This window comes from Marmota monax, unplaced genomic scaffold, assembly GCF_021218885.2.
Source record: "Marmota monax isolate L192 unplaced genomic scaffold, Marmota_monax_Labrador192_F-V1.1 WCK01_AAM20220418_F8-fsc00159, whole genome shotgun sequence".
NCBI classification, from domain to species: domain Eukaryota; kingdom Metazoa; phylum Chordata; class Mammalia; order Rodentia; family Sciuridae; genus Marmota; species Marmota monax.
This window is the reverse complement of record NW_026694999.1, coordinates 652173-678127: the sequence shown is the minus strand read 5'-3', so window position 1 is coordinate 678127 and position 25955 is coordinate 652173.

The window sequence follows — 25955 nt, the reverse complement described above, 5'->3', positions numbered from 1 at the left end:
ACAGTCTTAAGAAGATAAGAGGTCACAACCTAAATACTTTAATATACTTATGATCATTTCCTATATTGTCTACTCACAGTTCATGGATAGCTTCTAAGCAAAGAATATAAGTAATTAATCCCTAAGCATTTCTCCATGAACAGTCAGATATGATTTTTGAAAATATAAAAGGATAGTGTGAGGCAATTCTAATAGTGAAACAGGAAGCTATTTATAAAGGTGAAAAAGTACAGCTTCTGGAGAGAGGACCTTCCAAAGTATGATAAACAAAATTGCATTCAGTCTAAAAGTGTGGCATGAGTTAAAATTGTACACCAAATACCATATTTGGATCATTATCACATTTATATTTTTTAAAAATTGGGTAGACAGTGTTATCTTGCATAACTTTGGAATAAAATTTTACTTTACAGATGCAAAATTTTTATCAAGAAATAAATGTTTTCCTCTTCATGCTTGAAAAATATGATTGATAAGAGTTACTAAATACTTTTGTTTTTCTCTTTACTTAAGGGGGAAGTAACTAAGGAGATTCATTTTTAGAATTGCAAACAGCTGGATAATCAAGTCCAAGTTACTATCTCTTGCGTAGGTTGCAAGCTGAAAAATGAAATCTTGTTGTCTTGTTTTCACATCCCTACAAAAGGGTCTGAAGTGATTTATAGTTTCATCGCTGGATATTTATGAAAATTGATTAAATTATACAAGAACTCTCAGAAATATTAGCAACTCCCAAAGTAGAACAAGATCTTTCTTCCATTACTATGTTCAAGAAAATTTTAAAATATGCTACAACCCACATATTTCTTGGAACATTCCTAATTAAACAAAAAAAATCACTCAATGAATTAAATTATTTTTCATGACTTACTCTCTATTTCCTTTATTTTAGCTTCATGTTATTTACTACTGAGTTAAATTTATAATACAGACACTAGAGATTTCATGCTATTGAATGCATAGTATATTTCAATTATGGGAGGGAAAACCATAAAATCTCCTTTGTTATTCATTATTAATGTGTTTTTCCATTCACAGTGTTTTACTCTAAACAAGGACTTAATACAAAGTGAAGTCTAAATTCATGTGTCTATTTATTGTAGGGAGAGATTTACTGGTCTCATTGTTTAATGTGATACATTTGTAATTAGTTTTTGCAACTTTGGGATTGTGTATAAGTTTTTATCCCCGAAGAATTTCTAATTCACCCATGTAATATGGGAATAATTATATGAAGGAAATATGAGAAATTATTTTAATCAAATCCTAATACAAGAAGAATGGTAATCCCCTAACCATCCTGGTATTTAGTATCCTTCCAAATTGGAAAGCAATTCAATGCAAAATTAATAGAGAGTGGCCCATTTCCAGGCATCAGCAGTCATCTTCCAAGGTTATCCACAGACAAGCTCTTATACACTGTGAGAAGACTTCTTTCCTTCCCAAATATCAGCCACAATAAAACCATCCTTCTCCCATATGTCTTATCTACTTCCCCAGCTTGTGCCAAATTAATTCCCACTTTCAAAGAGTATGTGATCAACAGATGACAACACCAACAAGCTCTTCCTCTTCTCATACCCACGGTTAGTTGTCTACCTTCAAGATTCTACACTCAAAAACATGTCTCCAAATACCTCAAAGAGGATTTTGTAAGGGTATAACTAGGCAACCTGGACAACACTGAGGCAGAACAGACCGATATAAAGCAACTCTATCCTTCATAAATTAATTAGGACTTAAGATATGCCATTGTCCCCCCCCCCACCTTTTTTTCTAATGATAGTTTGTCCAATTCACCATTGTAAACATGTCTACATATGTGAGCAGTTCTTGGTATTTATGTACTTACTGAGCAACATAATGAGCAACAAGTTTGTGGCCTGTCAGGCCACAGGACCAGAATCACAGACCATGGTAATTTAAGAGTAAAATTAATGATTGTCATGATTGGAAGTTACAATTAATTCACAAGTAATTACATACACTTGTAGTCAAAAGACATAATAGTTGTGGAGAGATCATCTGAACAGAGATATAATGGTAATTTTAATAATTGCCAACATTTATCAGTGGTCTTCTATGTATTGTAAATGTGTTGGACCATTTTTATACATAATTCTTAATAACTTAGGTTACTAGTCTAGTAATTGAGCAAGGTTACTTATCTAGTAAATATCCTAAGCTAAGATATACACCTAAGTCTCTGACTCTAAAATCTATGCACTCACTCCACTAGAGCAGTCCTGAGATTCAGGTCACAATTGAACTTTAAAAAGTTATTGAGAATCTCAGAGATTTTGTTTATATAACATATAACTATCAATGTTTATTATGTTAAGAGTTAAAAGGAGACAATTTAAAATATTTTATATGAATTAAGTCATTTTAAAATAAAAGATTATCCCCTCAGCATGTTAACATAAATAAAATATTTTATGGAAAAATTTTGTGTTTTCCAAAACAACAAAAAAGTGAGAAGAATGGTATTATTTTATATATTTGCAAATCTCTTTAGTGTACAGCTTAATAAAAGACATATGTACTCTAAACTGTACTTCTGTATTTAATCTTTTGCAAAATGTTATTTTTACAGAACTACATGAAGAAAATATGAGCTCACATAAATATACAGGAGGAAAATGAAAATATTACAATATCATTTTCAGATAATTACAAATATTTTTCTTGGATACTGCACAAATTTATAATTAGTGTTTTTTTATAGCTTAATATAACATGATCTGTGAAACTATGTTAATAAACTTAGCATGTTTACTATTTCAAACGCCTTTGATCCTTATTTCACTTTGAATTTTAACCCATAAATACTTTTTTAATACCATGTACTGGTTATTGGGAAACTTACTTCAATGAATTATGTAGGTCTTCCAAATGTTGACAATTTTATTTATATAATACTAAGAGTAGTGTTAATGGTTCTTTATATCCTTTGTTTATATACTTCAGGTTTTATTCTTGTCATTACCATGGGGCTTATATAAAATATATCATTGTTTTCAGCTGATAACAATCTAATTTCACATAAAAATATGAATTTTCATTACTCTTTCCCTCCACATTTTAAACTGCTAGTGTGATACTTTTTATAACTTAATGTCATGCATCCATTTTAAAATTATTGTAGCCACAGTTATTTTGAAGATTTTTTATTCTTTATACTGAAGTTAAAATAATTTGCACACCACCACTACATTATTAAAGCATTTAGAATTTGACTATGTACCAGTGAGTTTTATACTTTCATATATTTTCCTGTTGCTACCTCATGTCCTGTCAAGTTGAGGCACTCCCTTTATCACTTCTCATAAAGCAGAGCCTATTGTGATGAATGCCCTTAACTTTTGTTTTCTGAGATTATCTCAATTTGTCCTTCACTTCTGATAGACAGATTTGTTTGGCATTGTACTCTTAGTTGGTAGTTTTTTGTGAATTACTTTTTTTCCTTTTGTTCTTCTTTCAATATTTTGAACATACTTGCCAACTCATTCCTGACTTGGAAGTTTGCTGCTTATAGCCTAGTGAAGTTTTCCTTATACATGACAAGTTTTTTTTCCCTTGCTTCTAGATATTCTGTTCAGCATTTGACAATTTGATTATAATGTGTCTTTGAATAGTAGTCTTTGATATTATATTGCTTGGGATCCTTGGAGTTCCATGAATACAAATATACAAATCCCTCTCAAGACAGGGAATGCTTTCAGGTAGTATTTATTTTAGTAAGCTTTCTGCTTCTTTCTCTCTCTTCTCCTTCTAGGTCTCCTGTAATTTGTATATTCATACACTTGATAGTGTTCCACAGGTTCCTTGCTTTCTTCACTGTTTTTAATTATTCTTAATTTTTTTCTTTTTAACTAATCAATTTCAAATGATTTGTCTTTGTATTTGACAATTCTTTCTTCACATGCTTAAGTTAGTTTTTGTAATTCTCAACTGAATTTTATAATTCTATCACTGCATTCTTAAGTTCCAGAATTTCTATTTGATTCTTTTTATGGTTTCTATTTATTCTTTAAATGTTTTCTTTTTTTCATGAATTTTTTCCCTAACTTAATTATCTATCTGAGTTTTCTAGCATCTCACTGAGCTGATTTAAGGTGATTATTTTATATTCTTTTATGGCAGCATAAATATTCATTTATTTGGAGTCAGTTACTAGAGCTTTATAAATTTCCTTTGGTGGTGTCATGTGTGTCTGATTCTTCATTGTTCTTATAGTTTTCCACTGATTTCAAGGAGCAAATACCTCTCCTAGTCTTTACAGACTGGATTAGACAAGGACATTTTCCTGTTGGGTCCCAAGCTTATACGACTGCCTCCAGGAGCACAACTGGGAAGGATGAAGCCAGATCATCCTAAATCCCAGTGACTAAATCCCAGTCCACAGAGTGATCTATAGCTGATAGGCCTGTTACCAAGATCAGAGTCAATACAGATCTTCTCTGGTACCTACGTGGACTAAATTGCCTCTAGCACTTTAATCAATAGACATAACACTGAGATGAAGGTCTACTTCAGGGTCTATAGAGAGAGAGTCTGTTACCAAGTGCACAGAAAGTAATGGTTTCCTCAAGGTCCATCAGAGGGTCCCACTGGGTTTGCATGGGCCTCTGTGCTGGCAGCATTTGCCCAGACTTAAGCTTAGAGTCCTGGAACCAAGAGATGTGGCATCTTTAAGTTAGAAAGCTAAGACCAAGGTCTGCAGTCCTGTCCCTGAATCCATGAATGCTGTGAATCCTTCCTTATTCCTCAGTAGACATAACTGCTTTCAGACCACAGCCAAAGGACCTGAGTTATAGAACTGAGTTATAGGACTGTTTCAAGATCCACAATAGGACTAGTTCAGCACACCTGCTGGTATCTCTCAATGGGTCCATCTGCAGGCAGGACTACTCTCAATAATGAAGCTGAATTACAAGCCATTTTAGGATCTTCTATGGTACTGAGATCAGCTGGCTCACTCAAGGGGGCATAGATACACGTGTCTCCTGGTGGATTCTTGGGCAGACACAACTACTTTCAGTCTGCAGTTGAAAGAAGCTGACAATGAGTTAAAAGTTTATTTCAGGGCCCACACCCACAGTTGAGATTGATAGATCTCTAATCTGAGACATAAATGGGCATCTTCCTAGGTCCTAAGTAAATGGTTGTGGTGGTAGCACAAAGCCAAATGGGACTGTAGCTTAGGTTTCTCTAGTGTAGGATCACTTCAGAATCTAGAGTCTGAACCATACTTGATAAGCCTGCCACCTGAGTGAAAATATGTCCTTTCAAAATAGCTCTTGTAGTTTCAAAATAGCTCTTGAGTTTCACTGGAGTTTTGCAACCTTGTTTGTGAACCCTAAATCTCTTACAAAGGATTTTTTTTTGCCCATGGATTTCTGCAAAATTGTTGTTGCTGTTGATAGACACAAATTCATGACCTCTTACTCTGTGATCTTGCTGATCTACGTGTGCACACACACACACACACACACACTCCCAGTCTCTCTTTCCTCTCTCCCTCTCTCCTCCAAATTATTTTCATTTGAATTAGACATGGAAAAAATATTTAAATTCCTGATGGTTTTAGATCTTAAGAATTTATATATTTGCTACCTGTGCGATCCTAGTTGGTATAACAAGAGAATCAAAAAGAGTTGGTGCTCTATCTTCTTATACATCAGGAAACACTGGTATCAAAGTTCTCAGGTTTTCACAAAGGATGTAATTTTTGACAGACCCATGCTGGTAGTCACTAGACACAAGAGTCTGTGGATACTTGAAATGAGAATATTTTGACTTAAAATATGAAATAAGTGTAAAATACACACCAGATTTTGAAGATGAACAAAATATCTCATGAATACATCTACAAGCATACATATACATACATACATTCAACTTCCCAGTAAATATAGCACAGAAAGAGAGACAAAGAAACACTGAAAACATAGGAACATTGTTAGAAATATCTGACGAATATAAATTCATTCTTCATTCAACCCATTTTCATTGGTCATAGAATTCTGACTTTCTTTTTATCAAGAGATAGATTTTGACCTAGGATTATTTTATAGCAAAGATTAGAAGACACAACATATTTGGAAAGCATCTTTTTCTTAATATATTTTCCCTTTAGCATATGTTGTTTGAATTGGGCATATATTCAATATGTCAATTGTACAGTTAAATTTAAAACAAATGCTGAGAAATACATGTATGTCTTAGAAATTAATAATAGATAAATATCTTTAAAATGTATGCAATAGTATCCCACCATGCAAGATTTTTAAGATCTTATGGTAAAATGGAGTCATCTACTTAAAACATCTAACCCAATACCAAAAGTACCTGAAGTCACTTGGAAAAGGTTGCTTCCCTTCCTTACTTCATTTTTCCAGATATAATATAATACATATCTTTTCTGACAAAGTTTCTCATTTCTACATTTATCCATATCTATCTTTTGACGTCTAGAACTTCTCTCTAGTCTCACTCTGCTTTTTTTTTTTCTGATTAATGTTTCTGTTTTGTTTTGGTTTTGTGTGTGCATATGTGTGTGTGTTTTCTTATTCACTCTCCCTCACTGAAGCACACCTTATGTTCTTTGACAAATGGAACCTTTTAATTCTAGCCCTCAGCTCAGAGTTTAATGCTCCTATTCTCTGATATGAATTGTCCCTTAATAGTGTGTCATAGTAACCAAGAATATTTGTGAAAATAGCTTTCCAGAAGGAATATAAATATCAAAAACAATCTCAAAATTTCGTTTTATTATGATTTGTAATGACTAGAAAATGTTGTATGGCTGAAAATGGCATGATAAATTTTCAATAGTTTTTAAATTGTTTTGAATAAACATGCAGCAAATTTGGAATTTTGTCATTTTTGAACAGGATGTAAATTACATCAGCTACATTAACAAACAACCATATGGTCAGAGCTTCAGAAGAATTAGACAGGAGCCAAAGACCCCAGGCAGAGTAGGCATCAAGGAAATCAGCGATGGAAAGCCTCAGATAAATTCTGTATCTCATTATATGGGGAATTATCAAGCTTGATGAGGCATAAAGACTTTCTTACATACTTAAGAACTTAAGTACCTCTTATACACTTAAGAGCTTAACTGATCTTTCTTACAAGAGGATAAAAGAACAGTTGTTTTCCTAGCACTTTCCCTACCCCTGCTATGCCAATTAATAGGTACACAGAGAGAAAATAACTCAAAAGTTATTTGGAAGGAGGTAGAAGAATTTCGAATCTACATTTGGGTTCTTTTACAAGACTAGGTAGATGTGTATGTTCGGAGAGATAGCTGATGTTCAGACTAGGTTGAAGAGAATAAGATTGACATCAGAAAATACAGGGAAAGCCAACACAAAGTTAGTGGCTGTAGAAAGTGATTATATGATTTGAGAATACTTTTGCTGATTGTGACTGCATTCTAGAATATCATATCTTAATATTTACTTTCATGACTCCTCAGAAAATATCATTTATCTTATAAGTTCAAATTTTAAATTAGATGTGTATGTATTTAATATCACACACTTTCCCAGCTTTCCAACTTAATCCTGGTTTATGCTCAAAATAGTGCTGCCCTGACATGGCTAGACATATTATTTTCTTCCCCAATCCTATATGATAAATATATGCATTCTTATCTGCTTAATGCTATGGGAATTTTCTGAAGGCTCCCCTCTGTGAAGTCTCTCAAGCATTTAACTGGATGAGAAACTGTCTATGTCAACATTAGAAGCAAATATTTTAATCTATTAATACTTATCAAATGCTTACAGTATGCCTGGCTTTGTATGAGAACATATTGCAAATACCCCTTCTCTGATGTGTATCATGTTTTCTCCACCAAGTTTTAGGTTCCATAGGCTACACTGTTTTAGAAGTAGCTCCTCATCAAATGGTAAAAGTGTCAATGAAGGCAGTTTTCTGCTTTTTGTTTCTTTAAAATCTGATTACTTAAGGGTATGCCTTAAATTAAATATTATTTTTTGATATAATAAACTATTAAATCTGACTCTAAAATATTTTTATATGCTTTCATAAGCTACAAGTTAAAATATTATTTTATTTTTTCTATCAAGCATTTGTTTCAAAGATAATTTTGCTTGCTATTTAATTTTAAACATAACAATAAATAGAGAACTTCAATGATGTCAAGAATTAAAAACATACTGAGAAATTTTGCCAGGATAAGTAAATCCTTCCAACTATCTAGTCTTAGGGTGTTTTCATCTCATTTATAGTCTGAAAATATTTTAATTTTGGCTATATCGGAAAAAAAGGTGATTTTTTTTCTCAAACTGACTTAGGAATACCTGTGACATTGATCTGATGTTTAAGAAAAAACATTTCCCTATATTAATGTATGCAAATAAGTTTGAAAAATTATTCAGTAATGAAATTTCATGTAACCTACACACATTTGGTTAGCTGTGTCCACCATTACTTTGACCATTTAACAATTGTCCTTTCTTATCAATCATCCCTCTTTAAACTGATCTTTCAAAGATGAATCAAAGACCATTTGGTCCCTAGCACTTTCCTTACCACCCCACAAATAGGTCTACATAGGGTAAATAACTCAAATGTTATTTGGAAAGAGTGGTAGAAGAATTTAGTATCTCATGTTTTCAATAAGAGTGCACACTGTAGTTTTAGCTATATTATTCTAGACTTTGGGAAAGTTTTAATTTTAACTTCTAGTATTTAATAATTTAATAGAGGGATGGTTACACAATAAGGAATATTATGACCGAGCATTTTGATTATATTTTGCTGTATAACAAACCACTCTAAAATTTTATAGATCAAGAAAACTAAATTTACTTTCTCCATGAATACATCTTTTGGGCAGTGCTCATAGATTAACTCCATCACCTGGACAGACTGGACAGAAGCTGAAAGATCTGTGTCTAACGTGGCTCAGATACATGGTCTGCTCAGTCACATGGTGCTAGCTGTTGGCAGGGTCCTGAGCTGGGGCTGCTAGCAGAGGCAACATTTCCTTTTCATGAGGGCTCCTCTACCATCTTTCTTATAGTATGACAGATAGGTTTCAGAAATGGATATTCCAAGGTCTGGGGCAGGCACCACAATTTTCTTGTGACCTAGCCTCACATCTACTGAGTTTTATTGTTCAAACCAGTGACTAAAGCCAGCCTGGATTGCAAGAAGTAGGAATAGATCTCCCTCTCTTAATGGAAGGAATAGTGAAGAATCTGTAACTATATTTCATCTACAATTAACCATTTTGATGTCATTATTTACCCTTATATCTGAAATAAAAGACATTTTTTTGGCTCTGGAACTTATTGGATTCCATGATATTCCCTACTTTGTCAAGGTTAACTTCCTCTGTCTCTAACTGCTCTGTGACTTTCTAAGTGGTCAAGAGCTTAGCTCCTGAATGAACTGAAGAGTTATATGGGTATAATACAGTGAAAGGGATTTTATTTAAGCCAGTTAAAATCACTATTGCTTTCTCACACCATTCCAGAAAGAGGAAGGAGAGAGATTATCCAAAGGAGTCCCTACAAAGACTTTTTTACCAGGAAATCTTGGAAATAAGATAAAGAAGATAGCAGGAGAGTTTCAGAAGTTACCCACCTTCATGACATATGATTTCCTCAAACTAGTCTAAGAGATATTCAGACAATGAGAACATACCTCACACAGAAAAGACCAACAAATTGGAGCCAAGATTCCCTCAAATCCTTACAGATAAGCAGCCAGTCTTAAGGAGTAGGTTTGTGGTCAAGTCACAACAGAGACTTTGCTAACTATTTGAGCACACAGATCTTGGAATTTCATCATGTACAAGTGCTTCAAATAGAATGTCCCTTATCATCTCAATCAGTGAACTTAGCACACGTTTTGCCTTTAATAAAGACATTTATAACCATGTAAATCTGGGAAATTTATCAGTTTTATCTAACATTCAGGTTTTGTCATATTAAAACCATATAAATTTATTTTTATATAGCTATTACTCTAATTTTTTTTTTAATAATAAAGGAAGTCTTCTTAGGAGGAGGTGCAGAAAACCCCCTTATCATGGAATTTTCCCTCACAAGTTACATAAAAGATATTGCTTCTTCTTCCTCTACTTAGTCCCCTAAAGATGAGAAGTCCTTAAGGTCCCAGTCTCTTTGCTCACACTACATACTTTCATTAAATGGTTCATTTATTCCAATAATTATAACAATCACTTCTACGTCCACTGCTTAAGACTGGTACCTCATGCTCTGTGTTCTCTATCATATATTCTAGCAGAATCATTTTCATGTGGATTCCCCCTCATATAATAATGTTTTTTAGTATTTCAAGGTAAACAGGTCCAACACTGAACTCATTATTTCTTATTATCCTCTCTTGAAAAACCATTTTAAGCCATTGAAACTTTCCTTGCTAGGTTATTGGCATATTTCTACATAAATTTAGGATTGCTATGGAAGAGGGAGTGTCCTGTGACTTCTCCTTTTCTATGTACTTACTTTTGATGGTTAACAAGGTTCTGTAATTTACTTCAGTACTTACTTTGGCCTTAGTAGACTTGATTCTCCTACAATTGATACTTAGCTTCAATCCTCATCTGTCATGCTCGGCCCATTATAATATTCTTAAATGCATCTACTGTCCCTTGACATTTTTAATCCATTATCAATACTAAAATTGTCATTTTTTTTACTATTGTACAATATGAATATGTAATCCCCCTTTCTTAAAATTCTCTATAAAATAAGTCAAATTACCATAGCATATGTGTAAGTTCAACCATAATATGGCCACAGGATACCTTTAAGCTTCATCATCATCATCTTTCTCTTCTCTTCTCTAAAACTGAAGCCAAAGTAAGCATATCACACTTCCTTTAAATACATATATTTTCACAATTTGTACTTCACATACTTTCTCTGCTCTTTCATGTAATTCATTTTTCCTGCCAACTCTAAAAAATCCCCTCTCATCCCCAAAGACCAAACTCAAAATATCATGGACTTTATGAACCATGACCTGTCAGACAGAATTAATCATTTTATGTTCTTGTTCCCATAGTACAAATGGTACTAAATAATAGTTTCCATATATAAATTATCCTTAAATTAGATAAGTACAATACTTTACTAACTTTATATTTTATACAATATAAGATATGATGTATAGTATGCATTAAATATTCAATAAGAGAGTTAGATTATTTAGTCCAACCTCTTCTCCAAGGGTTTAGTATTACCACTATAGCCTGGACAGATGTTTATTCAACACTTGTTGGTGCGAGACAGCCTAAACCTTAGAGAAATGTTACCATTTCATTATTGTGTAGGCTAATATTTTAAATGTTTCTTGTGATGGTTTCAAATTTTATCTTGAATCTTACCTTCTCCAGTCCTTCATTAGTCCTATTTCCACCCTCTGAAACAACCTTAATAAAATAAGTTCTTTTTTGATATTACAACATTTCAGTATTTGAAAACATCTGGTATACCATTCTTGTGCTTTCTCTCCATTAATTTAAGTATACTTAACCTTTTCCAGAATTCTAATAATTTCTTTTTTGCTTCTATGCATTTCAGTTTGTAAATGTTCTCCTTAAAATACAATGTCAGAAATAGATCTAGTTACTGTTATACTAAATCATGTACAGTAGAAAAATGTTATTCTGCTTTGAATGTTGCACTCTTTATACAGTTGATGATTACACATTTTTAAAAGCTTCTTGTTGACCCATGGAGCCCAGGCAGGCCCAGGAAAGCTCTATTGACACATGTGGAGCCCTATACTGGGTCCAGAGACAGCCTACAGCCACAACGCTGCATGCCTCAGAGCAGCATTTCTGAACATATCGCCTAATGCCACCAGCTAGCCCCCCACACCGGACCCTACACTCCATCATAGAAAGCAGCCGCATCCATCTTTGGACACCTTCCCATAGCCATTTAGTTGGGGCAACTCCCAGCTTGGAACACTGGCTGGACAGGTAGATAGACTCAACTCCTTCCACTCCCTGGCAGCCTCTAACCCGGCACAGTGATTGCCCAATTCAAAACAGCTTTCCAAGACAGGTGTACAACCCTCAGAGCACAACCCACAAGACTTCCAGAGAAAAAGGTCCCTTATTAGGAAGTAGAAAGGGAGAGGATGAATGAAATACAGTGTAGAGACTAAATTAGAGACCAGGAACTATGAGGTTTACAGGCTAGATAAATAGATAAAACTGGGCACCCATATCACAAGAATGGGCTCCAGAGGAGATCCTTGGAGTGCAGTCTCCTATCAGGGATCTGTTGGTGCCATACCCCACTTTCAGGTTCCCTGCACCCAAGACCAACCTTCCCACCCTCGTAACCTTCACCATCCTGAGGGTGGAGATACCAGCAAACAGCAGACAACCCCATCTATTGGTTGAGAAGGGAAGCAGGAAAGATATTGATCTCCATCCAAAACAACCCTTGTTTCTTTCTTCAAGATTTTTTTCTTTTTTCTTTTTCCTCTCTATTCTTCCACTATCACATCCCCAACATTTGTGAAACCAAGAATTTACATGAATTAGGATACTGAGGACTGGGATGTCTGAATAGTATATTACAGTTGTGTTGTATATTCTTTTATTTCCTATTTTTACATTTTTTATTCTTCTTAATATTTGTGTGTGTTTGTTTTATATACTCTATTGTCTTTCCATTTACTTATCTCCCCCAAATCTATTCCTCTCTCTTCTCTTGCTAATAACCATCTTCTTTAGATTTATATTTCACACTTTCTAAAAACTAATAACTGTATGTTTTCACCTACAACCCCCTCAACATCTCATCCTACACCTCATCCCCTGTTCTTTGTCCACTATCAAAAACTATAAACCTTTTTCAAACATACTGTGTGTATTCAAGATGATAATTGAACTCGCCATTCCTGTATCTTATGACCAAAGTGTAAACATCTTAATAAGAACTCTTTGGTTTAAGGTTGTATACTGTTTGTATTTGGATCTGTTAAAATTGATCTTCCCCTCAAAGGAGAGGTATGGGAACTCTGCAGGGTCACTATGAGCCTATAGGATAAAAATGGTAGTGCTGTGGATCTGCAGTGCTAGAAGGGAAGACATACAAACAACATGAACAAACAAGGGAAAAAAAGTGCCCCAAACAAATCAAGATACTACATTATTAGAATCCATGGCTAGTACAACAGAAAAAATTACAGAGAAGGAGTTCAGGATGTTCATAATTAAAATATTCTGTGAATTGAAGGAGGATATAAAAGAGCAAATACAGGCAGCAAAAGATCATTTCAATAAAGAGGTACATAAACAAATTCAGGAAGCAAAAGATTACTTTAATAAGGATATAGAGGTTCTGGAGGGAAAAAACAAACAGAAATCCTTGAAATGAAAGAAACAATAAGCCAAATTAAAAGCTCAATAGAAAACATCACCAACAGATTAGACCACTTGGAAGACAGGACCTCAGACAATGAAGACAAAATATATAACAGTAAAAGAATATAGATCACACAGTGAATATGGTAAGAAACCATGAACAGAATATTCAAGAAATCTGGAATATTATAAAAAGACCAAATTTAAGAATTATTAGGATAGAGGAAGGTACGGAGTTCCAAACCAAAGGAATGAACAATCTATTCAGTAAAATAATATCAGAAAAATTTTGAAACATGAAGAATGAATTGGAAAACAAAATACAAGAGGTTTACAAGATGTCAAATGTACAAAATCACAATAAATCCACATGGAGGCACATTATAATGAAAATGCCTAGCTTACAGAATAAGGAAAGAATCTTAAAAGCCATGATAGAAAGGAATCTAGTTAAATAGGGAAACCAATTAAAATATCTGCAGATTTTTCAACCCAGACCCTGAAAGCTAGAAGATCCTGGAACAACATATACCCAGCTCTGAAAGAAAATGGATGTCAACCAAGAATCCTATATCCAGCAAAATTAAGCTTTTGATTTGGTGATAAAATAAAAACCTTCCATGGTAAACAAAAGTTAAAAGAATAAGCCTGCACTAAAGAACATCCTCAGCAAAATATTCCATGAGGATGAAACAAAAAACAACAATGAAAATAAGCAGAGGGATGTATTACACTAAAGGAAAAACTAATCAAAGAAGAAACCAAGACAAGTTCAATACCAAAATAAACAAAAATGGCTGGGAATACAAATCATGTCTCTATAATAATCCTGAATGTTAATGGCCTAAACTCATCAATCAAAAGACATGGACTGGCAGATTTGATTTTAAAAAAAGAGGGAGAGACCCATCAATATGCTGCATGCAAGAGACTCACCTCATAGGAAAAGACATCCATGGACAGAAAGTGAAAAGTTGAGAAAAATCATACCACTCACATGGACTGCAGAAACAAGCAGGGGTCTCCATCTGCATATCAAATAAAGAAGTCTTCAAACAAAAGTTAATTAAAAGGGATAAAGAAGGACATTTCATACCGCTCAAGAGAAACATACATCAACAAAACATAACAATTATAAACATATATGACCCAAACTATGGAGCATCTACATTCATCAAACAAACTCTTCTCAAGTTCAGGAGTCAAATAGACCACAACACAATAATTCTGGATGATTTTAACATACCTCTTTCACTACTGGATAGTTCATCCAAACAAAAGCTGAACAAATAAACTATAGAACTCAATAATATAATAAATAACTGAGGCTTAATTGACATTTATAGAATATTTAATCCAATAATGAGTGAATACACTTTCTTCTCAGTAATATATGGATTCTTCTCTAAAATTGACCATGTATTATAACACAAAGCAACTCTTAGCAAGAACGAAAAAGGAGAGATACTACTCTGAGTCTATCAGATCATAATGGAATGAAATTAGAAATCAATGATAAAATAAAAAATAAAACTACTCCAACACATGGAGACTATTGAATGACAATATGTTGCAAAAGAATTCAAGAAGACATTAAGAATTCTTAGTGGTAAATGAGAATACTGATACAATAAATCAAAATCTCTGGGACAATATGAAGGCAGTACTAATAGGAAAGTTCATTACATGGAGTTCATTCCTTAAAAGAAGAAAAAGTCAACAAATAAATGACCTAACATTACATCTCAAATCCTAGAAAAAGAAGAACAAATCAATACCAAAAGCAGTAGAAGAAAGGAAATAATTAAAATCAGAGCTGAAATCAATTAAATTGAAACAGATGAAACAGTTGAAAAAAAATTGACAAGAGAAAAAGCTGATACTTTGAAAAAATAAATAAAATTGATAAACCCTTAGCCATGCTAACTAAAGGAGGATATAACAAACACAAATTACTAACATCTTTGATGAAAAAAGAAATATCACAACATACACTACAGAAATACAGAAGATAATTAGAAATCATTTCAAAAATTTGTATTCCAATAAAATAGAAAATATTGAAGGAATAACAAATATCTAGAGTCATATGATTTGCCCAAATTGAATCAGGATGATATACACTATTTAAACAGATCAATTTCAAGCAATGAAATAGAAGTTGCTATCAAAAGCCTACCGACTAAGAAAGTCCAGGACTGGCTAGATACTCAGCTGAGTTACACAAGACATTTAAAGAATAAATACTGTTCAAATTATTTCATGAAATAGAAAAGGAAGGAACACTTCTAAACTCATTCTATGAGGCCCAAATCACTCTGATTCCAAAACTGGACAGACACATCAAAGAAAGAAAACTTCAGATCAATATCTCTAATGAACATAGATGCAAAAATTCTCAATAAAATTCTGGCAAATCAAACACAAAAAACATATCAAAAAGATCATGTACCATAATTAAGTGGAGTTCATTCCAGGGATGAAAAATTGGTTCAACGTATGGAAATCAATAAATGAAATTTATTGCATCAATAGACTTAAAGATGAGAATCATATGTTCATCTTAATAGATGCTTAAAAACATTCAAAAAATATAGCACCCCTTCATGTTAAAAACACCAGAAAAACTAGGAATAACAGGAACATATCTCAACATTGGAAAAGCTATCTATACTAAGCCCCAGGCCAATATCATTCTAAATGGAGAAAAGTTGAAAGCATTCCCTCTAAAACTTGGACCAAGACAGGGATGCCCTCCTCCACCCTTCTATGTGATATAGTTCTTAAAACACTAGCTAGAGCAATTAGGTGAAAGACATGAAAGGGATATGGATAGGAAAAGTAAAACTCAAACTAACTCTATTTGCCAATGACATGATTCTATAACTAGAAGATTCAAAAACTTTATACAGAAAACTTCTAGAATTAATAAATTCAGCAAAGTACCAGGATATAAAATCAACAACCATAAATCAAAGGCATTTCTGAACATCAGTGACAAAACCTCTGAAAGAGAAACTAGGAAAACTACCCCATTTATGATAACCTCAAAAAAAATATCCTTGGGAATCAAATTAATGAAAGAGGTGAGAGATCTCTACAATGAAAATCACAAAATGCTAAAGAAAAAAATTAAAGAAGATCTTAGAAGATGTAAACATCTCCCTTATTCTTGGATAGGCAGAATTAATATTGTCAAAATGACCATACTACCAAAAGGACTATACAGATTTAATGCAATTCCAACCAAAATCTTAATGATATTCCTCATAGAAATAAAAAAAGAAGTCATAAAATTCATCTGGAAAAATAAGATACGCAGAATAGCTAAAAGACCCAGAATAGTTATCCTTTGCAAGAAGATTAAAGTAGGTGGTATCAGTATACCAGACCTAAAACTATACTACTGAGCAATAGTAACAAAAACAGCATGATACTGGCACCAAAGCAGAATGGTAGACCAATGAATAGAGAACTCAGAGACTAACCCACATAACTACAATTATCTTACATTAGACAAAGGTGCCAAAAACATACATTGGAGAAAAGACAGCTTCTTCAACAAATGGTGCTGGGAAAACTGGAAATCCATATGCAACAAAATGAAATTAAACCCTTATCTCTCACCATGCACAAAACTCAATAAAAAGTGGATCAAAAACCTAGGACCCTGCATCTAATAAAACCAGAAACCCTGCATCTAATAGAAGAAAAAGTAGGCCCAGTTCTTCTTCATGTCAGATTAGGCCACGACTTCCTTAATAAGACTCCTATAGTGTAAGAATTAAAATCAAGAATTAATAAATGGAATGGATTCAAACTAAAAAGTTTCTCAGCAGAAGAAAGAATTAGTGAGGTGAACAGAGGGCCTACATTTTGGGAGCAAATTTTTACCACACGCACAACAGATAGAGCACTATTCTCTAGGATATATAATACCTCAAAAATCTTAACACCAAAAAACAAGTAGCCCAATCAATAAATGGGCCAAGGACCTGAACAGACACTTCTCAGAAGATGATATACAATCAATCAACAAATATATGAAAAAATTTTCAACATATCTAGTAAATAGAAAAATGCAAATCAAAATCACTCTAAGATTTCATCTCACTTCATTCAGAATGACACTATTAAGAATATAAACAACAATAAGTAATGTTGAAGATGTGGGGGAAAATACACACTCATACATTGCTGGTGGGATTGCAAATTGGTACAGCCAACATGGAAAATAGTATGAAGATTCCTTGGAACACTGGGAATTGAACCACGATTTGACCTGGCTATCTCACTCCTCAATTTATACCCAAAGGACTTAAAAACAGCATCATACAGTGATGCAGTCACATCAATGTTTATAGCAGCACAATTCACAATAGCTAAATTGTGGAACCAATCTAGATCCCCTTCAGTTGATAAATGGATAATAGAAATGTGGTATATATAAACAATGTAATATTAATCAGCATTAAAAGAGAATAAAATTATGGTATTTGCAGGTAAACGGATGGATTTGGAGAATATCATGCTAAGCGAAGTAAGCCAATCCCAAAAACCAAATGCCAAATGTTTTCTCTGATATACGGATGCTGATTTATTGGGGATGTGGGGGCAGTGTGGGAGTAATAGAGGAACTTTAGATATGGCAAAGGGGAGGGAGGGAAAGGGAAGGGGCTTGGGAGTAGGAAAGAAGGTGGAACGAGACTGGCATCATTACCCTAAATACATGTATGAAAACACGAATGGTGTGACTCTACTTTGTGTACAACCAGAGACATAAAAAAATGTGCTCTATTTGTGTAATATGAATTGAATTGCATTTTGCTGTCATATATATAACAAATTAGAATTTTTTTAAAGAAGCTTCTTGTTTATTTCTAGTCTCAATCTCCTTGATCTTTTATAATTGATATTGACCTGTAGTAGCACAAAGCATTAGCTCTATCCTTAACTTTTGAAGAAAGCTGGGTTGCCCATGAATTATGCTGCAATGTGAAGTTCATGCAAGAATCAAAAACTAAATTTCATATTTCCCAACCTACCTGGAAAGTTACCACATCATCCTACTTGCTCTCATCCCCACAGTATGTTTTCCCTGGAATTTTTATATTATTTCCCATGTCTACTTCAGATCATATTTTTTTTTTTTTTAATTTTTTATTGTGGGTTGTTCAAAACATTACAAATTTCTTGACATATCATATTCCACACTTTGATTCTAGTGGGTTATGAACTCCCACCTTCACCCCATACACAGATTGCAGATTCACATCAGTTACACATCCATTGATTTACAAATTGCCATACTAGTGTCTGTTGTGCTCCGCTGCCTTTCCCATCATCCACCCTCCCCCCTCCCCACCTCTCCCCTCCCCTCCCCTCCTCTCTCTCTACCCCCTCCACTGTATAACCCTGAGGGTCTCCTTCCATTACCGTGCAATTTACCTTCTCTCTCCCTTTCCCTCCCACCTCTCATCCCTGTTAAATGTTAATCTTCTTCTCCTGTTCTTCGTCCCTACTCTGTTCTTAGTTACTTTCCTTATATCAAAGAAGACATTTGGCATTTGTTTTTTAGGGATTGGCTAGCTTCACTTAGCATAATCTGTTCTAATGCCATCCATTTCCCTGTAAATTCTATGATTTTGTCATTTTTTAATGCAGAGTAATACTCCATTGTGTATAAATGCCACATTTTTTTTATCCATTCGTCTATTGAAGGGCATCTAGGTTGGTTCCACAGTCTTGCTATTGTGAACTGTGTGCTATGAACATCGATGTAGCAGTGTCCCTGTAGCATGCTCTTTTTAGGTCTTTAGGGAATAGACCAAGAAGGGGAATAGCTGGGTCAAATGGTGGCTCCATTCCCAGCTTTCCAAGAAATCTCCATACTACTTTCCAAATTGGCTGCACCAATCTGCAGTCCCCCCAGCAATGTACAAGTGTACCCTTTTCCCCACATCCTCGCCAGCACTTGTTGTTGTTTGACTTCCTAATGGCTGCCAATCTTACTGGAGTGAGATGGTATCTTAGGGTGGTTTTGATTTGCATTTCTCTGACAGCTAGAGATGTTGAGCATTTTTTCATGTACTTGTTGATTGACTGTATGTCCTCCTCTGTGAAGTGTCTGTTCAGGTCCTTGGCCCATTTGTTGATTGGGTTGTTTGTTCTCTTATTGTCTAATTTTTTGAGTTCTTTGTATACTCTGGATATTAGGGCTCTATCTGAAGTGTGAGGAGTAAAGATTTGTTCCCAGGATGTAGGCTCCCTATTTACCTCTCTTATTGTTTCTTTTGCTGAGAAAAAACTTCTTAGTTTGAGTAAGTCCCATTTGTTGATTCTAGTTATTAACTTTTGTGCTATGGGTGTCCTATTGAGGAATTTGGAGCCCGACCCCACCGACTGTAGATCGTAGCCAACTTTTTCTTCTATCAGACGGCGCGTCTCTGATTTGATATCAAGTTCCTTGATCCATTTTGAATTCACTTTTGTGCATGGCGAGAGAAAGGGATTCAGTTTCATTTTGTTGCATATGGATTTCCAGTTTTCCCAGCACCATTTGTTGAAGATGCTATCCTTCCTCCATTGCATGCTTTTAGCCCCTTTATCAAATATAAGATAGTTGTAGTTTTGTGGATTGGTTTCTGTGTCCTCTATTCTGTACCATTGGTCCACACGCCTGTTTTGGTACCAGTACCATGCTGTTTTTGTTACTATTGCTCTGTAGTATAGTTTGAAGTCTGGTATCGCTATACCGCCTGATTCACACTTCTTGCTTAGCATTGTTTTTGCTATTCTGGGTCTTTTATTTTTCCATATGAATTTCATGATTGCTTTCTCTATTTCTACAAGAAATGCCATTGGGATTTTGATTGGCATTGCATTAAACCTATAGAGAACTTTTGGTAATATCGCCATTTTGATGATGTTAGTTCTGCCTATCCATGAACAGGGTATATTTTTCCATCTTCTAAGATCTTCTTCTATTTCTCTCTTTAGGGTTCTGTAGTTTTCATTGTATAAGTCTTTCACCTCTTTTGTTAGGTTGATTCCCAAGTATTTTATTTTTTTTGAAGATATTTTGAATGGAGTGGTTGTCCTCATTTCCATTTCAGAGGATTTGTCGCTGATATACAGGAATGCCTTTGATTTATGCGTGTTGATTTTAAATCCTGCCACTTTGCTGAATTCATTTATTAGCTCTAATAGTTTCTTTGTAGAGCCTTTTGGGTCTGCTAGATATAGAATCATATCATCTGCAAATAGTGATAATTTAATTTCTTCTTTTCCTATTTTTATGCCTTTAATTTCTTTCGTCTGTCTAATTGCTCTGGCCAGTGTTTCGAGAACTATGTTGAAGAGAAGTGGAGAGAGAGGGCATCCCTGTCTTGTTCCAGATTTTAGAGGGAATGCCTTCAGTTTTTCTCCATTCAGAATAATGCTAGCCTGAGGCTTAGCATAGATTGCTTTTACAATATTGAGGTATGTTCCTGTTATCCCTAGTTTTTCTAGAGTTTTGAACATAAAGGGATGCTGTACTTTGTCAAATGCTTTTTCCGCATCTATCGAGATGATCATATGGTTCTTATTTTTAAGTCTATTGATGTGGTGAATAACATTTATTGATTTCCGTATATTGAACCAGCCTTGCATCCCAGGGATGAATCCTACTTGATCATGGTGTACAATTTTTTTTATATGTTTTTGTATCCGATTCGCCAGAATTTTACTTAGTATTTTTGCATCTAGGTTCATTAGAGATATTGGTCTGTAGTTTTCTTTCTTTGAAGTGTCTTTGTCTGGTTTAGGTATCAGGGTGATGTTGGCCTCATAGAATGAATTTGGAAGTTCTCCCTCCTTTTCTATTTCCTGAAGTAGCTTGAAAAGTATTGGTATTAGTTCTTCTTTAAAGGTTTTGTAAAATTCTGCTGTATACCCATCGGGACCTGGGCTTTTCTTAGTTGGTAGTCTTTTGATGGTTTCTTCTATCTCCTCAATTGATATTGGTCTGTTTAGGTTTTCTATATCCTCCTGACTCAATCTGGGCAGATCATATGACTTAAGAAATTTATCTATGCCTTCACTATCTTCTAATTTATTGGAGTATAAGGATTCAAAATAGTTTTTGATTATCTTCTGTATTTCTGAAGTGTCTGTTGTGATATTGCCTTTTTCATCCCGTATGCTAGTAATTTGAGTTCTCTCTCTTCTTCTCTTCACTAGCATCGCTAAGGGTCTGTCGATTTTGTTTATTTTTTCAAAGAACCAACTTTTAGTTTTGTCAATTTTTTCAATTGTTTCTTTTGTTTCGATTTCATTAATTTCAGCTCTGATTTTAATTATTTCTTGCCTTCTACTTCTTTTGCTGTTGTTTTGCTCTTCTTTTTCAAGGATTTTGAGATGAAGTATGAGATCATTTATTTGTTGGTTTTTTCTTTTTTTAAGGAATGAACTCCAAGCAATGAATTTTCCTCTTAGAACTGCTTTCAATGTGTCCCATAGATTCCGATATGTTGTGTCTGTGTTTTCATTTATCTCTAAGAATTTTTTAATTTCCTCCTTGATGTCTTCTATAACCCATTGATCATTCAGTAACCTATTGTTCATTCTCCAATTGATGTATGCTTTTTCCTTCCTTCTTTTATCGTTGATTTTCAGTTTCATTCCATTATGATCAGATAAGATGCATGGTAATATCTCTACTCCTTTATATTGTCTAAGAGTTGCCCTGTGACATAATATATGATCTATTTTTGAGAAGGATCCATGTGCTGCTGAGAAAAAAGTGTAACTGCTTGATGTTGGGTGGTATACTCTATATATGTCAATTAGGTCTAGGTTATTAATAGTGTTATTGAGTTCTATAGTTTCCTTATTCAACTTTTGTTTGGAAGATCTGTCCAGTGGCGAGAGAGGTGTGTTGAAGTCTCCCATGATTATGGTGTGGTGGTCTATTAGACTCTTGAACTTGAGAAGAGTTTGTTTGACGAACATAGCTGCACCATTGTTTGGGGCATAAATATTTATGATTGTTATGTCTTGTTGGTGTATGGTTCCCTTAAGCAGTATGTAGTGTCCCTCTTTATCTCTTTTGATTAACTTTGGCTTGAAATCTATTTTATTTGATATGAGTATGGACACGCCTGCTTGTTTCCGAAGTCCATATGAGTGATATGATTTTTCCCAACCTTTCACCTTCAGCCTATGTATGTCTTTTCCTATCAAATGCGTCTCCTGTAGGCAGCATATTGTTGGGTCTTGTTTTGTGATCCATTCTACTAGCCTGTGTCTCTTAATTGGTGAGTTTAAGCCATTAACATTTAGGGTTATTATTGAGATATGGGTTGTTCTTCCAGCCATATTTGTTTATTTCTGTTACTAAACATTGTTTGTTTTCCTCTTTGATTGTTTCCCCCCCCCCTTTACTGTCCTACCTCCCACTGTTGGTTTTCATTGTTGTTTTCCCTTTCCTCTTCCTGTAATACTTTGGCTCGGATGTTTTGAAGAGATGGTTTTCTTGCTGGGAATTCTTTAAACTTTTGTTTATCGTTGAAGGTTTTAATTCCATTCGCCATCCTGAAGCTTAATTTCGCTGGATACACAATTCTTGGTTGGAACCCATTATCTTTCAGTGTTTGAAATATGTTATTCCAGGATCTTCTAGCTTTCAGAGTCTGTGTTGAAAGATCAGCTGTTATCCTGATTGGCTTGCCCCTAAATGTAATCTGCTTCCTTTCTCTTGTAGCTTTTAAAATTCTCTCCTTATTCTGTATGTTGGGCATCTTCATTATAATGTGTCTAGGTGTGGATCTCTTATGATTTTGCACATTCGGCGTCCTGTAGGCTTCTAGGATTTGGGATTCTGTCTCATTCTTCAAGTCTGGGAAGTTTTCTTGTATTATTTCATTGAATAGACTGCTCATTCCTTTGGTTTGGAGCTCTGTACCTTCCTGTATCCCAATGACTCTTAAGTTTGGTCTCTTAATGTTATCCCATATTTCTTGGATGTTCTGCTCATGGTTTCTTAACAGTCTTGCTGAGCTGTCTATGTTCTTTTCCAGTTGAAATACTTTGTCTTCATTGTCTGATGTTCTATCTTCTAAGTGTTCTACTCTGTTGGTAGTATTCTCCATTGAGTTTTTAAGTTGGTTTATTGCTTCCTGCATTTCTAGGATTTCTGATTGCTTGTTTTTTATAACCTCTATCTCCCTGTATAGTTGATCCTTTGCTTCCTGGATTTGTTTGCGTAATTCGTTGTCGAAGTGATCTTTCATTGTCTGATTTTGCTGTTTAATGTCTTCCTTGATACTCCAGATCATCTGAAGCATGTATATCCTGAATTCTTTATCTGACATTCCATCTGCTGCAGCTGTTACCTCTTCTAAAGTTGCGTTGACCTGCATTGCTTGTGGTCCTTTCTTTCCTTGTCTTTTCATACTGCTTGCGTATCTTTCCTGCAGGTGCGGGCGGCGGCTCTGCTCTCTCCTTATTCCAATTGGGGTGTCGTGGCTACCACGCCGGCAGGTCACTGGGCCTGTTCTGGGAGCTGGTGGCGGCTCTGTTCTGCCCCTACTCCAATTGGGGTGTCATGTCTGTCGTACCAGCAGGCCACTGGGCCTGTCCTGCTGGTCGGTCGCAGATCTGCCCACCTTTCGGGCACGAGTGGAGGCTCTGCTTTGCCCCTACTCCAATTGGGGTGTCGTGACTACCCCGCCTGCAGGATGCTGGGTCTGTTCCTGGCAAGGGAGGCGACTCTGCTCTGTCCCTACTCCAATTAGGGTGGTGTTTGTACCCCGCCGGCAGGCTCCTGGGCCTGATCCGCCGGTCTGTTGTAGGTCTGCCTACCTTGAAGGCGCGGGCGGCGGATCTGCCCTGCCCCTCCTACCACGCCTGCGGACCCCTGGGCCTGATCTGCAGGTTGATCACTGGTCTGCTCACCCTGCGGGCACGGGTGGCGGTTCCGCTCCACCCCCACTCCAATTGGGGTCACGTGACCACCACACCGGCAGGGCCTGATCCGGGCGTGGGATAAGGATCTGCTCTGCCCCTACTCGAGTTGGGGTGACGTGTGTACCACACTGGCAGGCCACTGGGCCTGACCCGCCAGGCTGTCACAGGTCTGTTTACCTTGCAAGCGCGAAGGGCGGCTCTGCCCTGCCCCTCCTACCACGCCCATGTACTACTGGGTCGTGGGTCTGCCCACCTGGCGGGTGTGGGTGGCGGCTCCGCTCCGCCCCCTCTCCAATTGGGGTCACGCGGTCACCACGCTGGCGAGCCGCTGGGCCTGCTCCGGGGGCTGGCGGCGGCCCGGCTCCTTCCCTCCGGCTCGAGGACAAATTGAGGAGACTCGGGTGACTGAGCCTCACCCCCCTTACCAGAAGACCAACTGCTTATGTCACCGCTGGTATTGATGAAGATCTCTCCTCCACCGCTTTCTGCTGACATCAGATCTCTGCCATGTTGGTATCCTATGCGAATGGCAGCATTTCGTTCCCCTTGCCAGGCAACCCAAGCAATGGGTGAGTCCTGACCTGCCCTCAGCAGGACCCGGACCGAGACACAGTTTCCGCGGGCTCCTAGCCCCGGTCCAGGGAAGTTCCGGGAGCCGGAACTCGGCCGCTCCGTGCTCGGTGTAAGCTCCTATAAGTGTAGGCTCCAAGAAGCAGCCCCCGCGGGCTCAGTTCCGGGAGCCGGAATTCGGCCGCTTAGTGTTTGGTGTATGCTCTGATAGTAGCAGGGTCCAAGAAGCAGCCTCCGCGGGCTCCGCAGCCCTGAGCCAGGGCGGTTCCGGGACGGTTCCGGGAGCCGGAACTCGGCCGCTCTGTGCTCGGTGTAAGCTCCTATAAGTGTAAGCTCCAAGAAGCAGTCCCCGTGGGCTCAGTTCCGGGAGCTGGAATTCGGCTTCTTGGTGTTTCGTGTTTGCTCTGATATTAGCAGGGTCCAAGAAGCAGCCTCCGCAGGCTCCGCAGCCCGGAGCCAGGGCGGTTCCGGGACGGTTCCGGGAGCCGGGACTCGGCCGCCCCGCGCTCCGTGTTCACTCCGATAAGATCAGATTTTAAGAAGCCCCCAGGCGCTGAACCCTAGCAATCTGTCTGCAAGCCGCAGGCGAATTGCAGCCTGAAATTACCTGTTCTATGGCTGAATGAGCTGCGGTCAGTCAAAAACAGGTGTGGTGACGTCAGTTTACCAACATGGTGGCTGCTGGCCTCCTCTGTGGTCTGACCGGTGTGGAGAACCGAGATGGGCCGCTTCCTTCCCCGTCTCGAACCCAGAATTCAGCCCTGAGTGCGGTGCTTGCGCGTCTGGCAGAAACTGCAGCGCTGTAACCCTGCGTCTCTATCCCAGCGCGCCTTGCAGACTCTAGCCCCAGATCATATTTTTTGAAGGTAATTTTTCTAATTAAATGAAAATAAATCTCCCATTACTGATAACCAACAGCATTATCCATAAGAGATAATAAACACTGGATACTCTCTATATGACAGGTCTTATGCTAAATTATTTTAAATAAATCATTTGTATGTGCATGGAAAATTTTTATAAAAGATATTTAAGC